Source organism: Pinus tabuliformis, chromosome Q, assembly GCF_031772625.1.
Source record: "Pinus tabuliformis cultivar Carrire ecotype Pingquan chromosome Q, CPIR1, whole genome shotgun sequence".
NCBI lineage: Eukaryota > Viridiplantae > Streptophyta > Pinopsida > Pinales > Pinaceae > Pinus > Pinus tabuliformis.
Window position 1 is genome coordinate 250,907,716 of NC_142296.1, and position 20,335 is coordinate 250,928,050.

Sequence of the window (20,335 nt, forward strand, 5' to 3'; positions counted from 1 at the left end):
CTAATCAGAAGATTTTTTTCCCTCCAGCTTAAACCCCCCAAACTAAGGCAAAAATTATTGTTAGATTATTGAGTCTTAGTGTTTTAGTCGAGTCTGATGTAAAAGTGGTTTGGGAATAATATAAGCTAATTGGCTTAATTATTTTATTACAAATTACTTGGTTTACTAGATCATATTGTGTCGCAAATGGGTTATGTGTCTTGAGGGTCTAAGACGAATGCGTATTCCCTTTTTGAGTCTTCAAAATGAAAAATTATATGTATTAGAGGGTTGGAAAAATAATTAATCCCCTCATTTGTAAATTAATTAATTTTTCTAGCAAAATAAAATTAAATTCTAACCCAGAAAATTAATTAATTAGAGTCAAATTAATTGTCTTAGGAAAATAAATTTCCAAATGGAAAAATTTGTGGGTCTTGAGAGAATCAATTTTTAAAGGGCCTCCACCAAGAGAATATTGTATATTTCAAAAAAAAATTGGACCCTTGGACCTTGGTGGTTAAGTCAAAGTCAATTTTTTGAGGAAATTAGCTCAAAATAATTAATTTTGAGTTAATTAAAAATGAATTAAATGATCAATTCGAAAATTCCTCAAAAATAAAAAATCAAATGCCAAGATTAAAAAATCTTGAAATGTTTATCAACGTCCAATATTATTTTTCCAATGATCAAAGAAACTAGCCATTATTTTTCCATTTGGAGGATTTATTTATAAATTAGAGAGTCAGTTGAGTCTCTAGTCATCTTGATCTCTGGCTAGAATTACTGCTAAAACATTTTGTAAATTATTGTCTCGCTACGAACTATTTTTTCTACTATAATAAAAGATTTGGGGTGCAACTCGAGGTGTTCTTGTTCGTTGATTTGTGGTATGTATTGACTACAGGCTTCCTATGTGGTGTTTTACTTGATATATTTTGAGATAATACATAGCGTTTGCAAGTACTCAATCCTTGGTCTCCAAGTTCACAAGCTGTGAACAAGGATCATCTTGCTTGGATTCCTTGTTTTTATATGGTGGATTAAATCTTTGCTAGGGCTATAGTACACAATAATTTTTCTGAATCATTTCAGCCATTCCTTCAATAAAAAATATTATAAAAATTATTTTCTCAAAATTTATTTAAAAAACCATGTACAATTTGTAAAATAATTTTGTAATTTTAAGTGTAAATTATTTTTCTAACTTGGGTTGGGGTTTTAGATCTATTTTGTATATATTTGGGGTTTGGGTGTTTTTATTTTCATTTTTGCAGGTTGGATCAAGGGATCAAGTGAGAGAAGAGCTAGATCTAGGCCCTTGAGGGTAAGATCTAGTCTCTAGAAAATTTTGTAGGGACATTTACTAAAGATTTAACGGCAAAATTCAGATCCAGGAGATGAAAAAAAAAAAAAAAAAACGAGTTACAAGTTTTCAGTTTTTGGCCTCCTATTGCCCTAAGCCCCTAAACCCTTATTTTCCCAACGCTAGCCTCATTGAGCAAAGCGTTGGCCCTTCTTGGCTATATTCTTCATCCTTGTGCCCTGATCTATCATCCTAGCCCATTTATCCCCACAAATTTGCTTCTCTTAACTTTGTTCTCCAATTATTGGCCTCTTTTGCCCCAAAATTGACCTAAAACCTTAATATGAAGTTTTAAGGATAAATACTTGGCGGTTTGTAAGATTAAAGTCTCAAAATTCTTATTTTCCAAAAGGCAACGTGATCCTAAAGTTTCAACGATTTTCAACAGTGGGATCTTCAAGGCCTTGGGCCTAGGGTTTGACCTCTAAACCCTTCTTTTGCTTCAATTTCATTACAACAGTTAAATCACTAATGTCTAAGCCCTTGGGCATCTCTAATTTAACATAGATCTAACATTTTAGCTTGCTGGAATTTACTACATAACTGTGAAATTCAAGTCTGAAATATTTCTGAAGCATATGCTTGATAAGGACTAAAAAAAAATTGAATTTTCAGTTTCCAGCGAAAGCTTACTATTTTTAGACATTTGGGGCAGCATATTCAGTGTTTTTAGCTTGCTGATCTATGACTAACTTACTGCTGTAATAGCATATCAGTTCTGAAATTTATAAATCACATCCTCTAAATGTTGATCTTGGGTAGCATTGGATGTGCTCTAGCTCCGAAATTTGGTGGAGGGGCTAGAACACATGAGATCTCCATAACACAAAAATCGTTTGGTGAAATTCCACCCAGATGAAGAGTTAGTAAAATAATTAATATTTTTAATGGGTTCCTAAGTCTAAACTTAGAAAAATAAAAATATTAATGTGTATTAATAAAAATATGGGTGAGAAGGTTCTAAGTGACGAGGATCAAGCCTGTTTTAATCTTAGCTGTTGATTAGAGATTAGATCACGACCGATTCTTCATCAACATGAAAAGTATAAGAGGAGGATTTAGGGTCAGTTGGAGACACACCAAGAGATCAAAGAGTTCGATTTTTCTGGGGCGTGGTTTGCTGAGAAAGTCGAGCTAAGTGATTTGAGTTGCAGTGAGAGGGGCAGTTCGACAGAGGGACTTCAGTCCAAGGCCGAGAATACATAGCAGAGAGGCAGAGCAGCAGCAGGAGAGACAACGCAGCTCCAGAGAGGGTGATGCAGAAGCTAGAGGGGCTGACGCAGTCCCTTAGAGGCAGCGTTGGGGTTTTCTGTGGGGCAGAGAGAGCAACAATTCAACATATCGACTTCTAAGCAAGGGAGGCTCACTGGGAGGGTGACACAACTCCTAGAGGAGGTGACGCAGTTCCAGCGTAGAGCTTGGAGCAGCCATCGTTGTCCAACACTGGGAACAACAGTTGTCATCTGTGGGATTTGATCATCCAGTTGCTGGATTGCCAAAATATCTGTCTCCAGATATAAGTACCTCTGCCAAGTTTATTCTCTGTTGGGTGAGCCGGACTTGGCACCCCTAGTTGTATTCAGAAATCTGCTTAATAATACAAACCCTTTATATGTTGCACCGGTTTTCCCGAATTGGGGTTTTCCGGGGACGATTGTCCAAAAATAACGGTGTCCCTTGTGTGATTGTCTCAGTTTATTTCAATTCATGATCTGTATGTATGTGTAAGTTGCAATAGTATTTTCATCGTTGTTTAAGTAATTAAATAACTTGTTGAAAGTAAATAACAAGTAGGAGATGATAAACCAGTGATTGCAGTAGGATTTTTGATGTGTAGATTCAAAAAATTTCACACTAAATAACTCAAAAATTTATTCTTTCATGTTTGGTGAAATTTTTCTATTTTTAGAAGTATTGGGCATCTACTTTTGGTTGGATTAATTTGTTGATTTGTAGTTAACTCACTATTGTAATAATCATATCAAATCTGAAAATTGCTAAGTCAAACTCACAAAAAGCCCTAAAATTGAAATTTTCAAGTTTTGGTGCATTTTGCTATTTTTAGGCATATTGGCCATCTATCTTGGGCAATTTTATCTTGTTGATCTGTCTTTACTTACTGCTGTAATTTCAAAATCAGATCTGAAATATTGTTGAATACACCATCGTAAAGTGTGCTAAAGAAGCTAATTTACATTGCTGGTCAAATTGGAAATTTTATGTTTCAATGTATTGAGCAAGTTTCGTCATTTGAAGTAGTTTATGCACTGCTGCTACAACATTGATAAATCTGAATTTTCTGAAGTAGTATTGTTGATATAAACTGTCATAAATCTGTGATCAGCATCTTGATTGATTATTGTTAGCATTTGGCATCTTGATTGACTATTGTTAGCATTTGGCATCTTGGGTTACTTGGTATCTTGTGAAATATTGTTGAAATTTGCACTTGAATCCGTAAGAAATTTATCTTGTTTAAGATTGCATTTCACTACTGATAAGTACTCTTAAAAGGTTTCTAATCAAAGTACTTAAACAACTTAAGAAAATCTTAACTCAAGATAAATCTCACTCATAATCTCTTGCATAAGCATCCTAGATCTAGATTTGCATTAATAATTTGCCTCCTAGCATAAGCTAGGTTGATAGAGATATAGGTCAACCCTTCCTATTTTGCTTGAGGGGTCTCGACAACTCTTCGGTGGTTAACATTTTGACCTTGCAGTCTTCAAAGCCACAATGTCTGCAGCGCCAGAGGCATCTGATGATAGAAGCCTAACGAAAGGTATTGTTAATCAAGCCCTAGCCTGCTTCCTATTAGCCTCCTTCCCACAACCTACCTTGGAGCCCAGCTTCAAAATAGTTAAAGGAAGGTTACACTTAGACTAGGCATTTAACTAAAATTTACCAAGATCATTGCATCTCACATAGGTCCTAGGATTCACACATCATATAGGTTAGTCAATCATTCAAGCAGCAGGTGTCCATCCGGTCATTTGGTTTCAATTCATAAGAAGCAAGAATTTGTGACTCCATTAAGGCACTAGTCTCATAATAGAAAAATCTAATTTAATCAATAATCTTTCTTAAATTCAACCAAGTGGCTAGGCCACTCATCCGTGTCTCCCAAGTAAGTTGATTCTCAACTTGCTTTCCTTCACTTCATTCCATAGGGACTACCCCCCATAGCTTTTTGTATGAGACAACTAGAACGGAGTGGGTGGGGATCAAAGTGACAACCTCCATCCTGAGCATTGTCGCAGTGCCTGTACAATCCGAGCGACAACATTTTTTGGCATCGTTGTTGGGGATAGGTTTAACTTGTTTTCGGTGCTTCAACGACAATCTTCCTAATCTTATAATCTTTGTTGCCATTCATTAGCCTATTAAACGGCACAACATTTTTTGGCGTCATTGCCAGGGACCAATTTTTTGGACCTTGGCTTTACGACAATCTCCATAATCTTGTAAATCTTCTCATTCATTATTCCATCAAGGTCACAACATTTTTTGGCACCTATCTCTCATCATTTTTCATCTTCTAATCACCTTATCATTTTTTCTCTCACTAATCCTATCATCTTGTTCATTCACACTCTTAGCGCTTGGACATTTAGGTTGGTTTCCTGGTTTGGGTGGCAACTCCACTTATTCATTCATTTTTCTCAAGCAGGAAGCTCTACTTGATATCCATCTACTTGATCCTTAACTAACTTTTTGGTTTTTACCTTTTGAATCTTGGAGCTAGATTCATGTTCAAGTGGCGAACTCACTTCTTTCATTTCTTACAAGAGTTCCTGCTAGAAGCTCGCTTCTTGTGGATCTCTTGTTTTTCTTGAACAAATATTTCTCTCTTGTGGAATCCCTAAGTCTAAACTTAGGGAAATTAAAATATTAATGTGTTAACATAAAACTGTGTTAGAATGGTCCAAAAAACATGGATCAAGCCAGATCTAATCTTAGCCGCTGATTAGGGACTTAATCTCGGCCATTGATATGTCAATGAGAAAAGTATAAGAGGAGGCTTGAGGGTCACTTAGAGAGTACACCAGATGATCAGTGATTCTATTCTCTAGAGCGGGGTTTGCTAAGAGAGATAGAATCAGTGATCGGAGTTGCAGCTGAGGGGTATTGAGTACAGAGAGACAGAGAGCCAAAGATAGTGTCGAGAGATTAGTGCAGGAGCCAGAGAGAGTGACGCAGTAGTAGCCAGGGCTCACGCAGGGTCACGTAGGGGCAGCCAGGAGCTGCGCAGTGCTTCAGAGAGGCGAGCGTTGCTGATGTAGAGGGCCAGAAGGCTGACACAGGGCCTCCTGAGGCTGACGCAGGGCTAGCGCTGGGCAGAGAGAGGCTGACACAGTCCAGAAAGGCAGATGTTGGGGTTTCTGGGGCAGATTGGAGTTGAGGAGCTGCCGGAAGGTTTATCTGGGGTTTCAGCTGGGACATTTGTCTCAGACTAAGAGGTACTACTGCCAAGGAAATTCTCTGTTGGGTAAGCCGGATTTGGCACCCAGATTGTACTCTGAAATTGCTTAATAAGAAAACCCTCAGATAGCTGCACCGATTTTCCCTCATTAGATTTTTCTGGAGACATTGGTCCAAAAATAACGGTGTCATTTTGTGTGCTTGTTTCTGTTTCCTTTAGTTGATGATTTGCAATATGTTGAGCATGCACTAGTGTTTATTTTCAGTATTTACATTGTAAATAACTTGCTAAGTAATGGAACAAGTAGGTAGGAATAAATCAGTAAAGTGCATGGAGGGTTTCTAGCTAGTAGACTTAGAAAATTCAACATGGTATCGGAGTGTGGTTGCAAATCACAGGAGAACTGAGGACATCAACCGAGCAGAGCAATAGTAGCAGAAAACAGTTGTCCTGAGTGACAAACGTTGTTTCTAGCAGAGCAGCAACAAGGGAAGGGTGACGCAGTGCTTGTGTCATCAAGGGTGAGCCAGGAAGAGGTAGCGTAGAGGCTAAGGGAGGCAAAGGGAGACTCACGCAAAGCCACACAAAAGCTAGGAAGGCTGACGCAGTTGGCTAAGGAGGCCAGGTTGCTGGTGTCGGGATTGCGCAGAGCCTCAAAGCTCTCACCTTCAGGTTGCTGGGGTTTAGGAGGCTGTGGGAAAGTTGCAGAGTGGAGCTGGTGAGGTACTATAATAAAAACAGTACCTGACAGGGCAAGGCCAAGAGGAGGGAGTTGCTACCAAGGGTTTTTGGCCGAAAAATCTGGATCAATGGTGTGGTTGCACAGACGATCAGAGTAGGGGGCATCTTGACATCAGTAGAAGGATTTCCAGGAAGGAAATCGAGAATCAAAAGGTATCTCATCGAGAACTTCTAGGAGGGAAGTAAAAAAGCATCATGGCACTACACGGAGTAAGAGACCAGGACAGGCTGGACGGAGCGTCAAACTTCGCAGTCTGGAAGGCTAGAATCTTATCCATACTTGACAGAAATCGTGTCAAGCACTTTGCCTTGAAGACAATAGCTAACCTAGTCGACCCAGCTGAGAACGACAAGTACGAGGAGGCAATGGCGAGGGCCAAGAGCATCATCCTTGACGGGATCAAAGACCATGTAGTACCACACATTGCCGAGAAGGAAATGACAAATGAGATGTGGAAGGCCTTAAAGAAATTGTACCAGCATACTTCTGTGCAGAGAAGAATGTTACTAGAAAATCAGTTGAGGTCATATCAGATGAAGAAGGGAGAACCGATTGACACCTTCCTCGGAGGACTGAATGAGATCCGAGATCAGTTGATTGCCATAGAAGCCATGCCGGATCAGGAATTGATGGTGAGGACAGCCCTGAATGCAGTCTCAGAAGACTAGGAGGTATTTGTCCAGAGTATAATGGGCAGAGGGACACTTCCACCTTGGGATGATATGTGGGCAGCTCTTCGCCAAGAAGAGATCAGACGACAGTCAAAGGCGGGAAGCAGCAGTAAGGGGATCAGAGTCAAAAGGGAAGAGGAGGAAGATGTTGCCCTAGCATCTGAGGGAAAGCAAGAAAAGCGGAAGAAGAAGGATCTCTCCAAGATCAAGTGCTTCGGCTATGAGGAGCTAGGTCATTATGCAACCCAGTTTCCAAGGAAGAAGAGTAAGGGAGAGTCTTCCGAGACTAAGGCAACGCCAGCAAGGGCAAAGAAGGAAGTGGAGACAGACGACGACTGTGCCATGAATGCACACGCACCACTTGAGCGGAAGTGGGGAGACATCGAGCTATAGTCAGGTGGACTACAAGCGATGAGGGGCAGGATCCTCGAGATACCCAGCCTCTTGGATTAGACCTTGCTATGGGAGCCCTGAAGAGGAGTAGCAGGACTGGCTGATGTGGGTAGAGATGGATGCGGATGAAGTGGCAGAGAGAACTACAGTGCAGGAGTCCCGAGACAGCGCGAGGCTAGAAAGCTGCAACGGTGCGAGAGGCACGGGAGTGTTGCACCAGTACAGGATGGCACAGAGAGGTGTGCAACGGTGTGAGATGCAGGGAGTTGTTGCAGTAACGCAGAGGTCAGAGAGGGAGCACTTGTCAGCGGCGAAGGGAGCTTCAACATTAGGAGGGTCTCTAGCCCAACAGAGAGGTCAAAGTTGGGAGATCAGTTACTTACTTCTCAGTTTCTGAGTTGCAGTGCAGCAGTGGGCAGCGCGATGCAGCGTGATGAGAGGAGTTGCAGTGCGGATGCAGTGTTGGGAGAAAGGACTAGCAACAACACAGATGCAGAGGGCGCTGTCATACAGATGCAGCAGTGGCAGTGGCAGAACCATGGGTAGTAGTACAAGATACAACAGTGCAGAGGATGGTGGGCAGCAGGCCTAGCATCAGCACAGGGACCGATGCCGAATGATCAAAGTAATACTCAGTGAGAAGTATTACTAGAGAACAATCCTTGCTAAGAGGGAGTGTTGATTTGGGGTAGCATCGAATGTGATCTAGCCACGAAATTTCGTGGAGAGGTTGGGGCACATGAGATCTCCAATACCCAAAAAGGGTTTGGACAGATTCTAAACAGTTTAGGAGATATTAAAATAATTAATATTTTTAATGGAGTCTCTAAGTCTAAACTTAGGGAAATTAAAATATTAATGTGGATTAATATAAAACTATGTTAGAATGGTCCAAAAGACATGGATCAAGCCAGATCTAATCTTATCCATTCATTAGGGACTTAATCTCGGCCGTTGATATGTCAACGACAAAAGTATAAGTGGAGGCTTGAGGGTCACTTGGAGAGTACACCAGATGATCAGTCATTCTATTCTCTAAAGCGGGGTTTGCTAAGAGAGATAGAATCAGTGATTGGAGTTGCAGCTGAGGGGCATTGAGTACAGAGAGACAGAAAGACAGAGATAGCGTCGGGAGATCAGCGCAGGAGCTAGAGAGAGTGACGCAGCAGCAGCTAGGGCTCACGCAGGGTCACACAGAGGCAGCCATGAGCTTCGCATTGCTTCAGAGAGGCCAGCGTTGCTGATGCAGAGGGCCAGAAGGTTGACGTAGGGCCTCCTGAGGCTGATGCAAGCCCATTCAGGGTGACGCAAGGCCAGCGCTGGGCAGAGAGAGGCTGACGCAGTCCAGATAGGCAGACGCTAGGGTTTCTGGGGCAGATTGGAGCTGAGGCGCTGTCGGAAGGTTTATCCGGGGAGGCGCTGTCGGAAGGTTTATCCGGGGTTTCAGCTGGGACATTTGTCTCAGACTGAGAGGTAATACTGCCAAGGAAATTCTCTGTTGGGTAATCCAGATTGTACTCTAAAATTGATTAATAAGAAAACCCTCAGATAGCTGCATCGGTTTTCCCGCAATAGGTTTTTCCGGGGACACTGGTCCAAAAATAATGGTGTCATTTTATGTGCTTGTTTCTGTTTCCTTCAGTTGATGATTTGCAATATGTTGAGCATGCACTAGTGTTTATTTTCAGTATTTACATTGTAAACAACTTGTTAAATAACAAAACAAATAGGTAGGAATAAATCAGTAAAGTGCATGGAGGGTTTCTAACTGGTAGACTTAGAAACTTCAACACATCATAGAAGCAGCCTTCAAACCTGCCAGAAAGCTGACAGATGCTAAGTATGCACTATGTTGAAGACATCTAATGCCATAGGGCATCGTTTTGTATAGTATCTCTAACCCTACTCCCTTTTATTTCATGCCATTAGATAGTTTTTTTCATGCATTTATATTATGTCTTTTATGTTTTAGTTTGTTAGAGTAGAATTTTCTAGTCTAGCATTAATTTCTATATATGCATGATGACTTCGATTTTAAATGGATATCTATTTGATAGACTTCAGTTTTCTTGGATGCAGGATTCTGAGATTTTCACGTTACTTCCTTCAAGCAACGTGTCCCCATATGGAGCCAGATATCGCACTCAAATTGCCTAAGTTCCAAGGAAGTGGAAGTACCAACTTTTTCAACAAGGATCGGATCACATTTCAACAGTCCATGTGTCATGGTCATCCCATTCTGCAAGTTATATATTGTAAATGATCTTAATAAAACCTTGAGTCTATGTAACAACCTAGGTAAGCCTATAATTTGATGAAGAATTCCATCCTAGGAGGTTTTTTAACCTCACTGATTACCCATGTTTTTCGACACCGCTAATCAAAAGAGTTTTTCCCCTCCAGCTTAAACCCGCAAAGCTAGAGTGAAATTTATTGTCAAATTATTAGGTGAGTCCTAGTGTTTTAGTTGAGTTTGATATAAAAGTGGTTTGGGAATAATTTAAGCTAATTGGCTTAATTATTTTATTACAAATCACTTGGTTTACTAGATCATATTGTGTCACAGATGGGCTAGGTGTCTTGAGAGTCTAAGACAAATGTGTATTCCCTATTTGAGTCTTGTAAATGAAAAATCATATATATTAGAGGGTTGGAAAAATAATTAATCCCCTCATGTGTGAATTAATTAATTTTCTTGGCAAAATAAAATTAAATTCTAAGCCAGAAAATTAATTAATTAAAGTCAAATTAATTGTCTTATGAAAATATATTCTCTAAATGGAAAAATTCGTGGGTCTTGAAAAAACAATTTTTAAAGGTCCTCCACCAGGGGAATATTGTATATTTCAAGAAAATTTGGACCCTTGGACCTTGGTGGTTAAGTCGAAGTCAATTTTTTTGAGGAAATTAGCTCAAAAAAACTAATTTTGAGTTAAATGATCAATTCGAAAATTCCTCAAAAATAAAAAATCAAGGACCAAGATTAAAAGAACTTAAAGTGTTTATCAACGACCAAGATTATTTTGACAAGGATCAAAGAAACTAGCTGTTATTTTTCCATTTGGAAGATTTATCTATAAATTAGAGAGCCAGTTGAGTCTCTAGTCATCTTGATCTCTGGCTAGAATTGCTGCTGAAGCATTTTGTAAATTATTGTCCCATTGGAAACTATTTTTTCTACTATAATAAAAGACTTTGGGGTGCAATTCAAGGTGTTCTTATTCATTGATCTGTGGTATGTATTGACTACGGGCTTCCTATGTGGTGTTTTACTTGATATATTTTGAGATAATACAATGTTTATAGGTACTCAATCCTTCGTCTCCAAGTTCACAGACTGTGAGCAAGGATCATCCTACTTGGATTCGTAGTTTTTATATCGTGGATTAAATCTTCGCTGGGGATATAGTGAGCAATAATTTTTCTAAAGCGTTTTAGCCATTCTTTCAAAAAAAAAAATATTATAAAAATTATTTTCTCAAAATTTATTTAAAAAAAATCCATATACAATTTGCAAAATAATTTTGTAATTTTAAGTGTAAATTATTTTTCTAACTTGGGTTGGGGTTTTAGATCTATTTGGTATATATTTGGGGTTTAGGTGTTTTTTATTTTCATTTTTGCAGGTTGGATCAAGGGATAAAGTGAGAGAAGAGATAGATCTAGGCCCTTGAGGGTAAGATCTAGTCTCTAAACAATTTTGTAGGGACATTTACTGAAGATTTGACGACAAAATTCAGATCCAGAAGAGAAAAAAAAACGAGACACGGGTTTTCAGTTTTTGGCCTCCTCTTGCCCTAAGCCCCTAAACCCTTATTTCCCCAACGCTAGCCTCATTGGGGAAAGTGTTCGCCCTTCTTGGCCATATTCTTCATCCTTGTGCCCTGATCTATCATCCTAGCCCATTTATCCCCCGAAATTTGCTTCCCTTAGCCTTGTTCTCCAATTATTGACCAATTTTGCCCCAAAATTGACCTGAAACCCTAATCTGAAGTTTTAAGGCTAAATACTTGGCAATTTTGTAAGATTAAGGTCTCAAAATTCTTATTTTCCAAGCGGCAACATGATCCCAAAGTTTCAATGATTTTCAACAGTGGGATCTTCAAGGCCTTTGGTCTAGGGTTTGACCTCTAAACCCTTGTTTTGCTTCAGTTTTATTACAGCAGTTAAATCATTAATGTCCAAGCCCTAAAATCATATTTTGATTGGTCAAAATCGATTTAAATTGAAAAATCTCAATTTTCACAAGTTTTGGCCACTTCAACATCTCTAATTTGACCTAGATCTAACATTTTAGCTTGCTGGAATTTACTGCATAACTGTGAAATTCAAGTCTGAAATATTTCTGAAGCATATGCTTGATAAGGACTAAAAAAAATTTGAACTTTTAGTTTCCGGCAAAAACTTACTATTTTTAGACATTTGGGGCAGCGTATTCAGTATTTTTAGCTTGCTGATCTCTGACTAACTTACCACTATAATAGCATATCAGTTCTAAAATTTATGAATCACATTCTCTAAATAACTCAAAATTAATTTTTGCAAGTTTGGTGAAAATTTTCTATTTTTAGAAGTTTGGGCATCTATTTTTGGCTGGATTAATTTGTTGATCTGTAGTTAACTCATTGTTGTAATAATCATATCAGATCTGAAAATTGCTAAGTCAAACTCACCAAAAGTCCTAAAATTGAATTTTTCAAGTTTTGGTGCATTTTGCTATTTTTAGGCATATTGGCCATCTATCTTAGGCAGTTTTATCTTGCTAATCTTTCTTTACTTACAACTGTAATTTCAAAATCAGATCTGAAATATTGTTGAATACACCATCGTAAAGTGTGCTAACGAAGCTGTGAAAATTTCTAAATCTATACAAACAGAAATCCTTCTGCAGTCACTGGTTTATCATCTCCTACTTGTTATTTCATTCAACAAGTTATTTAATTATAAACAATGATGAAAAACACTACTGCAGACTACACTGACATACAAATCATAAACTGAAACAATAGATGAGACAAACACACAAGGGACACCATTATTTTTGGACAACACATTCCCAAAAAAACCCAATGCGGGAAAACCAATGTAGCAGATAGAGGGTTTGTATTATTAAGCAAACAGAATCTTAGTACAACAGGTAGTATCTCACACCGGCTACCCTTTCGGAGAAATCTTGGCAACAAGAAATACATACGAGGGTTTACCTCGTTCTCCAAATCACAAATGATCCATTGATGATCCATTGAGTGGCCTAACTCCGACAAGCACTACGAAATCCCAGCGCAATCCCTGCTTGGGCTAGTGTCTTGCCTCTAGGAGACTGCGTCACCCCTTCTGTTGGATCGATTTGCTGGAGGAAGGTTGTTGTTCAACCCTCCCGTCTCAAGACTTCACTTCTCCAGCAAAATTTCAAACTTCTGACTAATATCTTCCACTGCCACTGTAAGAGACCCTCTCGGCCTACGTCAGCACTGCGTGAGCCCCTTCCTGGGCTGCGTAGGTCTCTGCGCTGCCTCTCTCATGCTATTGCTGCCTCTCTACTCGGTACTCTTTAGCTCGGAATCCCTTTCCGATCCAAATCTCTGCTTCTACCCGTCTCACTGCAACTCAAATCACTAGTTCGACTTTCTCAGCAAACCACGCCCCAGAAAAATCGAACTGATTTGATCACTCAATGTATCTCCAACTGACCCTCAAGCCTCCTCTTATAATTTTCTTCTTGATGAATCAACGGCCGAGATTAAGTCCCTAATCAATGGCTAAGATTAAAACAAACTTGATCCTCGTCTCTTAGAAGCTTCTCGCCCATATTTTTATTAATATCCATTAATATTTTTGTTTTCCTAAGTTTAAACTCAGAAACCCCATTAAAATTATTAATTATTTTAATAACTCATAATCCGAGTGGATTTTCTCCAAACGATTTCTGGGTCTTGGAGATCTCATGTATTCTAGCCCCTCCACAAAATTTTGGAGCTAGAGCACATCCGATGCTACCCAAAATAAACAGAAGCTAATTTACATTGTTGGTCAAATTGGAAATTTTATGTTTCAATGTATTGCACAAGTTTCGTCAAAGTAGTTTATGCACTGTTGCTACAACATTGATAAATCTGAATTTTCTGAAGTAGTATTGCTGATATAAACTGTCATAAATCTGTGATTAGCATCTTGATTGACTATTGTTAGCATTTGGCATCTTGGGTTACTTGGTATCTTGTGAAATATTGTTGAAATTTGCACTTGAATCCGTAAGCAATTTATCTTGTTTAAAATTGCATTTCACTACTGATAAGTACTCTTGAAAGGTTTCTAATCAAAGTACTTAAACAACTTAAGAAAATCTTAACTCAAGATAAATCTCACTCATAATCTCTTGCATAAGCATCCTAGATCTAGATTTGCATTAATAATTTACCTCCTAGCATAAGCTAGGTTGATAGAGATATAAGTCAACCCTTCCTATCTAGCTTGAGGGGCCTCAACAACTCTTCGGTGGTTAACGAAGTGACCTTGCAGTCGTCAGAGCCACAGTCTCTATAGCGTTGGAGGTATCGAGTGATAGAAGTCTAACATAAGGTATCATTAATCAGGCCCTAGCTTACTTCTTGTTAGCCTCCTTCCCACAACCTACGTTGGAGCCCAACTTCGAAATAGTTAAAGGAAGGTTACACTTAGACTATGCATTTAACTAAAATTTACCAAGATCACTGCATCTCACATAGGTCCTAGGATTCACACATCATATAGGTTAGTCAATCATTCAAGCAACAGGTGTCCATTCGGTCATTCGGTTTCAATTCATAAGAATCAAGAATTTGTGACTCCATTAAGGCACTGGTCTCATAATAGAAAAATCTAATTTAATCAATAATCTTGCTTAAATTCAACCAAGTGGCTAGGCCACTCATCCATGTCTCCCAAGTAAGTTGATTCTCAACTTGTTTTCCTTCACTTCATTCCATAGGGACTACCCCCCATAGCCTGCTGTTATAAGACAACTAGAACAGAGCGGGCAAGGATCAGAGTGACAACCCTCGTCCTGAGCGTTGTCATGGTGTCTATACAATCTAGGCGACAATAGGAAGTACACTACATAGATCCTGATTCCTCAAGAAGTTTCATATACAGGATTGCATGTCCATGACCATGCCTCTAGTCACAAATTGGAAGAAGGTGGATGCTAGCAGAGCAGAGCGAGTAGATGCTACATTATACAGGTATCTCATCGGGTCATTGATGTACTTAATCAACACGTAGCCTGACATATGTTTTGCAGTGAACGAGTTGAGCAAGTTCATGATGGATCCTACCAGAGTTCACTAGGTTGCTGTGAAGCATGTTTTGAGGTATCTCAAAGGCACGAAATATTTTGGATTATGGTATAGACAGGTTGATGGAGTGAGGCTTGAGGGCTTCATGGATGCATATTGGGCAGGGAGCTCCATAGATTGAAAGGGTACTTCAGTTTGTGTCTTCAGCTTTAGGTCAACAATTGTTTCCTCGTTTAGCAAGAAGCATAGACCAGTTGCACTCAATTCAGTAAAGGCTGATCACATGGCTACCAGTTTGGCAGAAAGTGAAGCTATCTAGATGAGGAAGTTACTTGTGGGACTTTTCAGGCAGAGGATGGAGCCCACTGTGATCCACTGTGACAATCAAAGTTGCATTAAGCTCCCTAAGAATCTAATGTTTCATGATCACTCAAAGCATATCGAGATCAGGTATCATCATCTCAAGGACTGTGTCCAAAAAGGGATAGTGAAGCTACCGTACATTCCAACAGAGGAGCAGACAACAAATATCTTGACCAAGGCATTAGCAAGAGGCAGTTTCATCTACTTCACAGATAAGTTGGGAGTTGTACAAAATCTCTTCCTCACTAAGAGAGAGTGTTGGAAATGTAGCAATGGAAGGTCTTTTGGCTTGTTCCTTAACCAATGAAGACCATGAATTAGTCTTTCTCTCACATGAGTGTGAATTCATGAGATAGACTTCAATTACGATGATTTGATTTCCAATTTACTAGAATGGTCATCAAGTTTGCATGTGTAGTGTTGGAGCTTCAGTTAGTTGGAGTCTTCTTCAGTTAAACTACAAGATGAAGTGGCAGTGACAAGTTGAGTTAGAACAAGTTAAGACTTCAATGTTGATTGGAGAGAGAACAAGTTGAGTTCTCAATTAACTCGCAATCACAACTAGAGTAAATCAAGGAGGAACTCGAGCTAGTTAACTGAGAGCTAGTCCAAGTGTAACTGGGACTTGCTCCAGTTAACTAGAAAAGGAAACTCTTGACACTAATGTGAACTGAAATTTGACTAGGCCTCCTACATGCATCGATTTCTATCTATAAAGAGAAGGATGAAGGCACAAGATCACAAATCATTCTTTATTGTGGAATGCGCATCAGTTAAGGAGAAATTGTGCACAAGGATTTAGGAGCCTAAGTGCGCAAGGATTTAGGAGCAGTGTGCGTAAGGATTGTGGTGTTGATTTGGGGTAGCATCGGATGTGCTCTAGCCATGAAAATTGGTGGAGAGGCTAAAGCACATGAGATCTCCAAGGCCCAGAAATGGTTTGGGCAGATTTTAATCGGTTTGGGAGATATTAAAATAATTAATATTTTTAATGGAGTTCCTAAGTCTAAACTTAGGAAAAATAAAATATTAGTGGGTATTAATATAAAACTGGGTTAGAGGGGTCCAAAAGTCATGGATCAAGCCAAATCTAATCTTAGCCGTTGATTAGAGATTTAATCTCGGTCGTTGATGGACCAAAGAGAAAAGTATAAGAAGAGACTTGAGGGTCAGTTGGAGGACATAATGAGGGAGACCAGTCAGTTCGATTTTTGGAGTGGGGTTAGCTGAGAAATTCGAACTAGTGTTCTGGAGAGCAGCAGGAGACAGAGAGTACGGAACAGAGAGTCGAGAGCAACACCAGAAGACCAGCGCAAAGGTTGGAGAGGCAGACGCAGAGGCAGCAGTAGACTGCGCAATCACTGGAGGGCCTGCGTGGGTGACGCAGAGAAGCAGGGGCTGATGCAGAGTGTCTGGGAGCTACGCAGAGGTCAGCCAGGCTGACGCTGAGACTGGGAGAAGTGCTGGAGAATTTTTTCTCTGTTGGGTAAGCCAGTTTGGCACCCTGTTGTACTGAAGAATTGCTGAATAATAAAATCCTCCCTTGCTGCACCGGTTTTCCCACATTGGGTTTTTCCAGGGACTGTTGTCCAAAATCTCTATGTCAATGTGTTGAATCTTGTGCATGTGTTTGTTTCTGTATTATGGTGTGATATTTGTAGCAGAATTTATTTTAATGTTTATTGAAGGAATTTCATAAATAACTTATTGGAAAATAAGTAGGTAAAGTAAATCAATTGTTGTTGTGATAGAATTTTCACATGGTATCAGAGGAAGTAATCAGAGACAGGAAGGGAAAATCAATTATGGGTCGAGACCACGAGGCAGAGGCATCTACGTCAGGAGACTCGCACAGATTTTCAAAAAATTGCACAAGAGAAAGTGATTTCGATTTCTCTATGTTGGCTTCTATGCTGGAAGAAGAAGTGGCTTGTATGACTAGTTTCGCATCATCATAGGTATGGTATATAGACAGTGGAGCATCTTGGCATATGAAGAGAATCCGGGAATGTTTCTTAGATTATCTGGAGGAGAAGTGAACTTTCAGATCACCATGGGGAACAAGGCAAAGTGTACTCCAGTAGGGAGGGGTACCATAGTTTTTCAAACAAAGTTAGGAGAGCGGTTCCGTGCTACCAATGTGATGCATGTACCAGGATTGGGGATTAACTTACTTTCCGTGTCGCAACTTCAAGGCAAAGGCTATGATGTCTTCTTCATCAAGGAGAAAGTATACGTCAAACACCCGAGCTGGAAAAAGAAAGTGCAGATCAGGATCAAAAGTAACAGGTTGTATAGACTACAACTAGAATCACCAATGGCACTAATAGACAGTGATGGAGACAAAGATTTGAACGTACTATGGCATAGAAGAATGGGACATTTGCACCATGGGGCTCTGAGAATTCTCAGGAGCACTGTAACAAGAGTTTCGGATCTTAGTACGGAATGAGATGATGTATGCAAAGGATGTGCTCTAGGAAAGTATGCCAAAGCAACATTTCCTAAAAGTAAAAATGGGGCCAAGAGTGTACTAGGATTGATACACTCAGATATCTGTGGACCTATATCCACTAAAGCTCTTAGTGGTGCCGAGTACTTCCTTACCTTCATTGATGACCACTCAAGGAAAACTTGGATTTATTTTATGAAAACCAAGGACGAGGTTTTTTGTTGATTCAAAGAGTTCAGGGCTCTGGTGAAGAATCTGACTTGGAAGAAAATAAAAGTTTTGCGCTCAGATAATGGTGGAGAGTATGTCGATAAGGACTTCACTGATTTTTGCACTAAGGAGGGCATCAGAAGGGAGTGGACAACTCCTTACAATCCGGAGCAGAATGGAGTAGCAGAAAGGAAGAACAGGACTATTATAGAAGCAGCTAGGGCCATGATGTATGATCAGGATATGCCAAAATTCCTGTGGGTAGAAGCATGCAACACAACAGTCTATGTTCAGAACAGGACTCCTCATCAAGTATTGGGCAAGATTACTCCAGACAAAGTTTTCACAGGGAAAACGCCTAAAGTCAGTCATTTCAGGATATTTGGGAGTTTAGCATATTGCTGCATACCCAAGGAAAAGAGGAAAAAGCTGGATCAAACTGCGGAAAAAGGGTATCTAGTGGGATATAGAGAGAACGCTAAGGCATACAGAATCTATCTTCCAGGGAGCAGGAAGGTAGTGGTTCGACGAGATGTGAAGTTCATGAAGGACAGGGCTTTTAGAAAATCTGGTGAAATGCCTTCCGAGGAACAGTGAAAAGAGGAGATGTTGGTTAAATCTCTTCAACCAACGGAAGTAAAGAATTCTTCCTCAGGTCAGGAAGATTCACAGGATGAGGAGGAGCTAACAGAAGCACCTGTTGGCAGAGGAAGAACTAGTAGGGAACTTCGTCAGATTCTGCAAGATGCAGAGGACTTCATTGGTGCACCAAGAAACAATAACAGGGAGCAAAAACAACCAAATAGATATCAGGCAATAGTAGCTCAGGATGGGGAGCCTGCCAGCTTCCAGGAGGCATCTCAACATCAGGTTTGGCTAGATGCAGAGTGTATGACGCAGAGTGTCTGGGAGCTACGCAGAGGTCGGCCAGGCTGACTCTGAGACTGGGAGAAGTGCTGAAGAATTTTTTCTCTCTGTTGGGTAAGCCAGTTTGGCACCCTGTTGTACTGAACAATTGTTGAATAATAAAATCCTCCCTTGCTGCACCAGTTTTCCCACATTGGGCTTTTCCAGGTACTGTTGTCCAAAATATCTGTGTCAATGTGTTGATTCTTGTGCATGTGTTTGTTTCTGTATTATGGTGTGATATCTGCAGCAAAATTTATTTTAATGTTTATTGAAGGAATTTCATAAATAACTTATTGGAAAATAAGTAGGTAAAGTAAATCAGTTGTTGCAGCGATAGAATTTTCACATGTGGAACTAAGGGATCAAGATTCTTAGATCAAGTCGAGACTATCTTTAGCTAAGAACAGTTGTAGAGCTGAGAATAGTGAGTAGAAGCCTAGCGCTTTCTCAAAGACAGATTGTTGGCTACAGTAGCAGCTTGAATTGTAATAGATCCATTTTCTCAAAGAACAATCAATAAAATACCACAACAAAGAAAGTAGGTTTTCCCCTTAAGGTTTCCTTGGTATAAAAGGCGCATCAATTTTGTGTGCATGTGATTTTATCTTGATTATTTTCCACTGCATGTTGAAAGTTAAGAAACTTTGTGTCTTGGTGAAAGTAAATTTGGTTTCAGTTTTCAGTTGCCTTGTTTTCAACAATTCATCTAAGTAGTGCGCAGAGTTTCAAGAAAATTAAGATTGGGGTTTCCAGTCAATGACTGGGGCATGAGCAAGCACATGCCAAGGCAAGCTTGACTAGAAAGGTTGAGTGATGGAACAAAGTTAAGTCATTTGTAGTAGGCAAAGGAACCAATTGGTCAAGTCAACTTGGGCACGAGCGACCAAGCATGGGGTTTCGGTTGGGCGGAACCAAACATGCAATGTGGAAGCCATATGGTGTGCGAAGCACAAAACTTAGCATGTCGGCTCGGTGGATTGAGCATCAGGCGCCACAAGGGCGTTATCCCAAAAGAGGGATATTATTGTGTGAAGGAGTATAGCATCAACCTGAGGGTGAGAAACACCCCATTACGATGGAGAGACATGGCGATGGAATGATGGTGGAACAAACTAAGGGCACGCTGACTTGTGGAACAAACCGAGGGTGAGCCAACATGTGGACCAACGTGAGGGCAAGCGAATGAGCGTGGAAGTGAACCGACGTGATAGTTCTCCTACCCCAGTCGCAACATATTAATAACCAAGGGGAAAACCGTTTGGGATGAGGAAAAAGATCAGAAGACATAGGACAAGCAGAACAATGAAACAAAGGAGAAGGTCAAGCTATGAGCTGCAAAGTATGGGTGGGCCTGTGGTTGGGCAGACCACCGAATGAACCAAAGGCAGGGCAAGAAATTTGGTGAAACGGAGATGCAGGTGAACAAGAGACCGGTCTGAGTGAGCCAAGTTTTAGTGACAAGTATGTGGTATTGTATTTTGGTGATTTTTGCATGGTTTAAGGAAGAAACCGAAGCAGTGGGCTAAGGTTGCCTATATTATGTAAATTTT

General features: G+C 40.0%; 1 protein-coding gene across 1 annotated transcript in view; it reads right to left on the reverse strand.

The window, feature by feature from the left end:
- LOC149219117 (chaperone protein dnaJ 10-like) overlaps positions 1-20,335 on the reverse strand; it is a 407,942-nt gene that overhangs the window by 381,687 nt on the left and 5,920 nt on the right. The window lies entirely within an intron of this gene.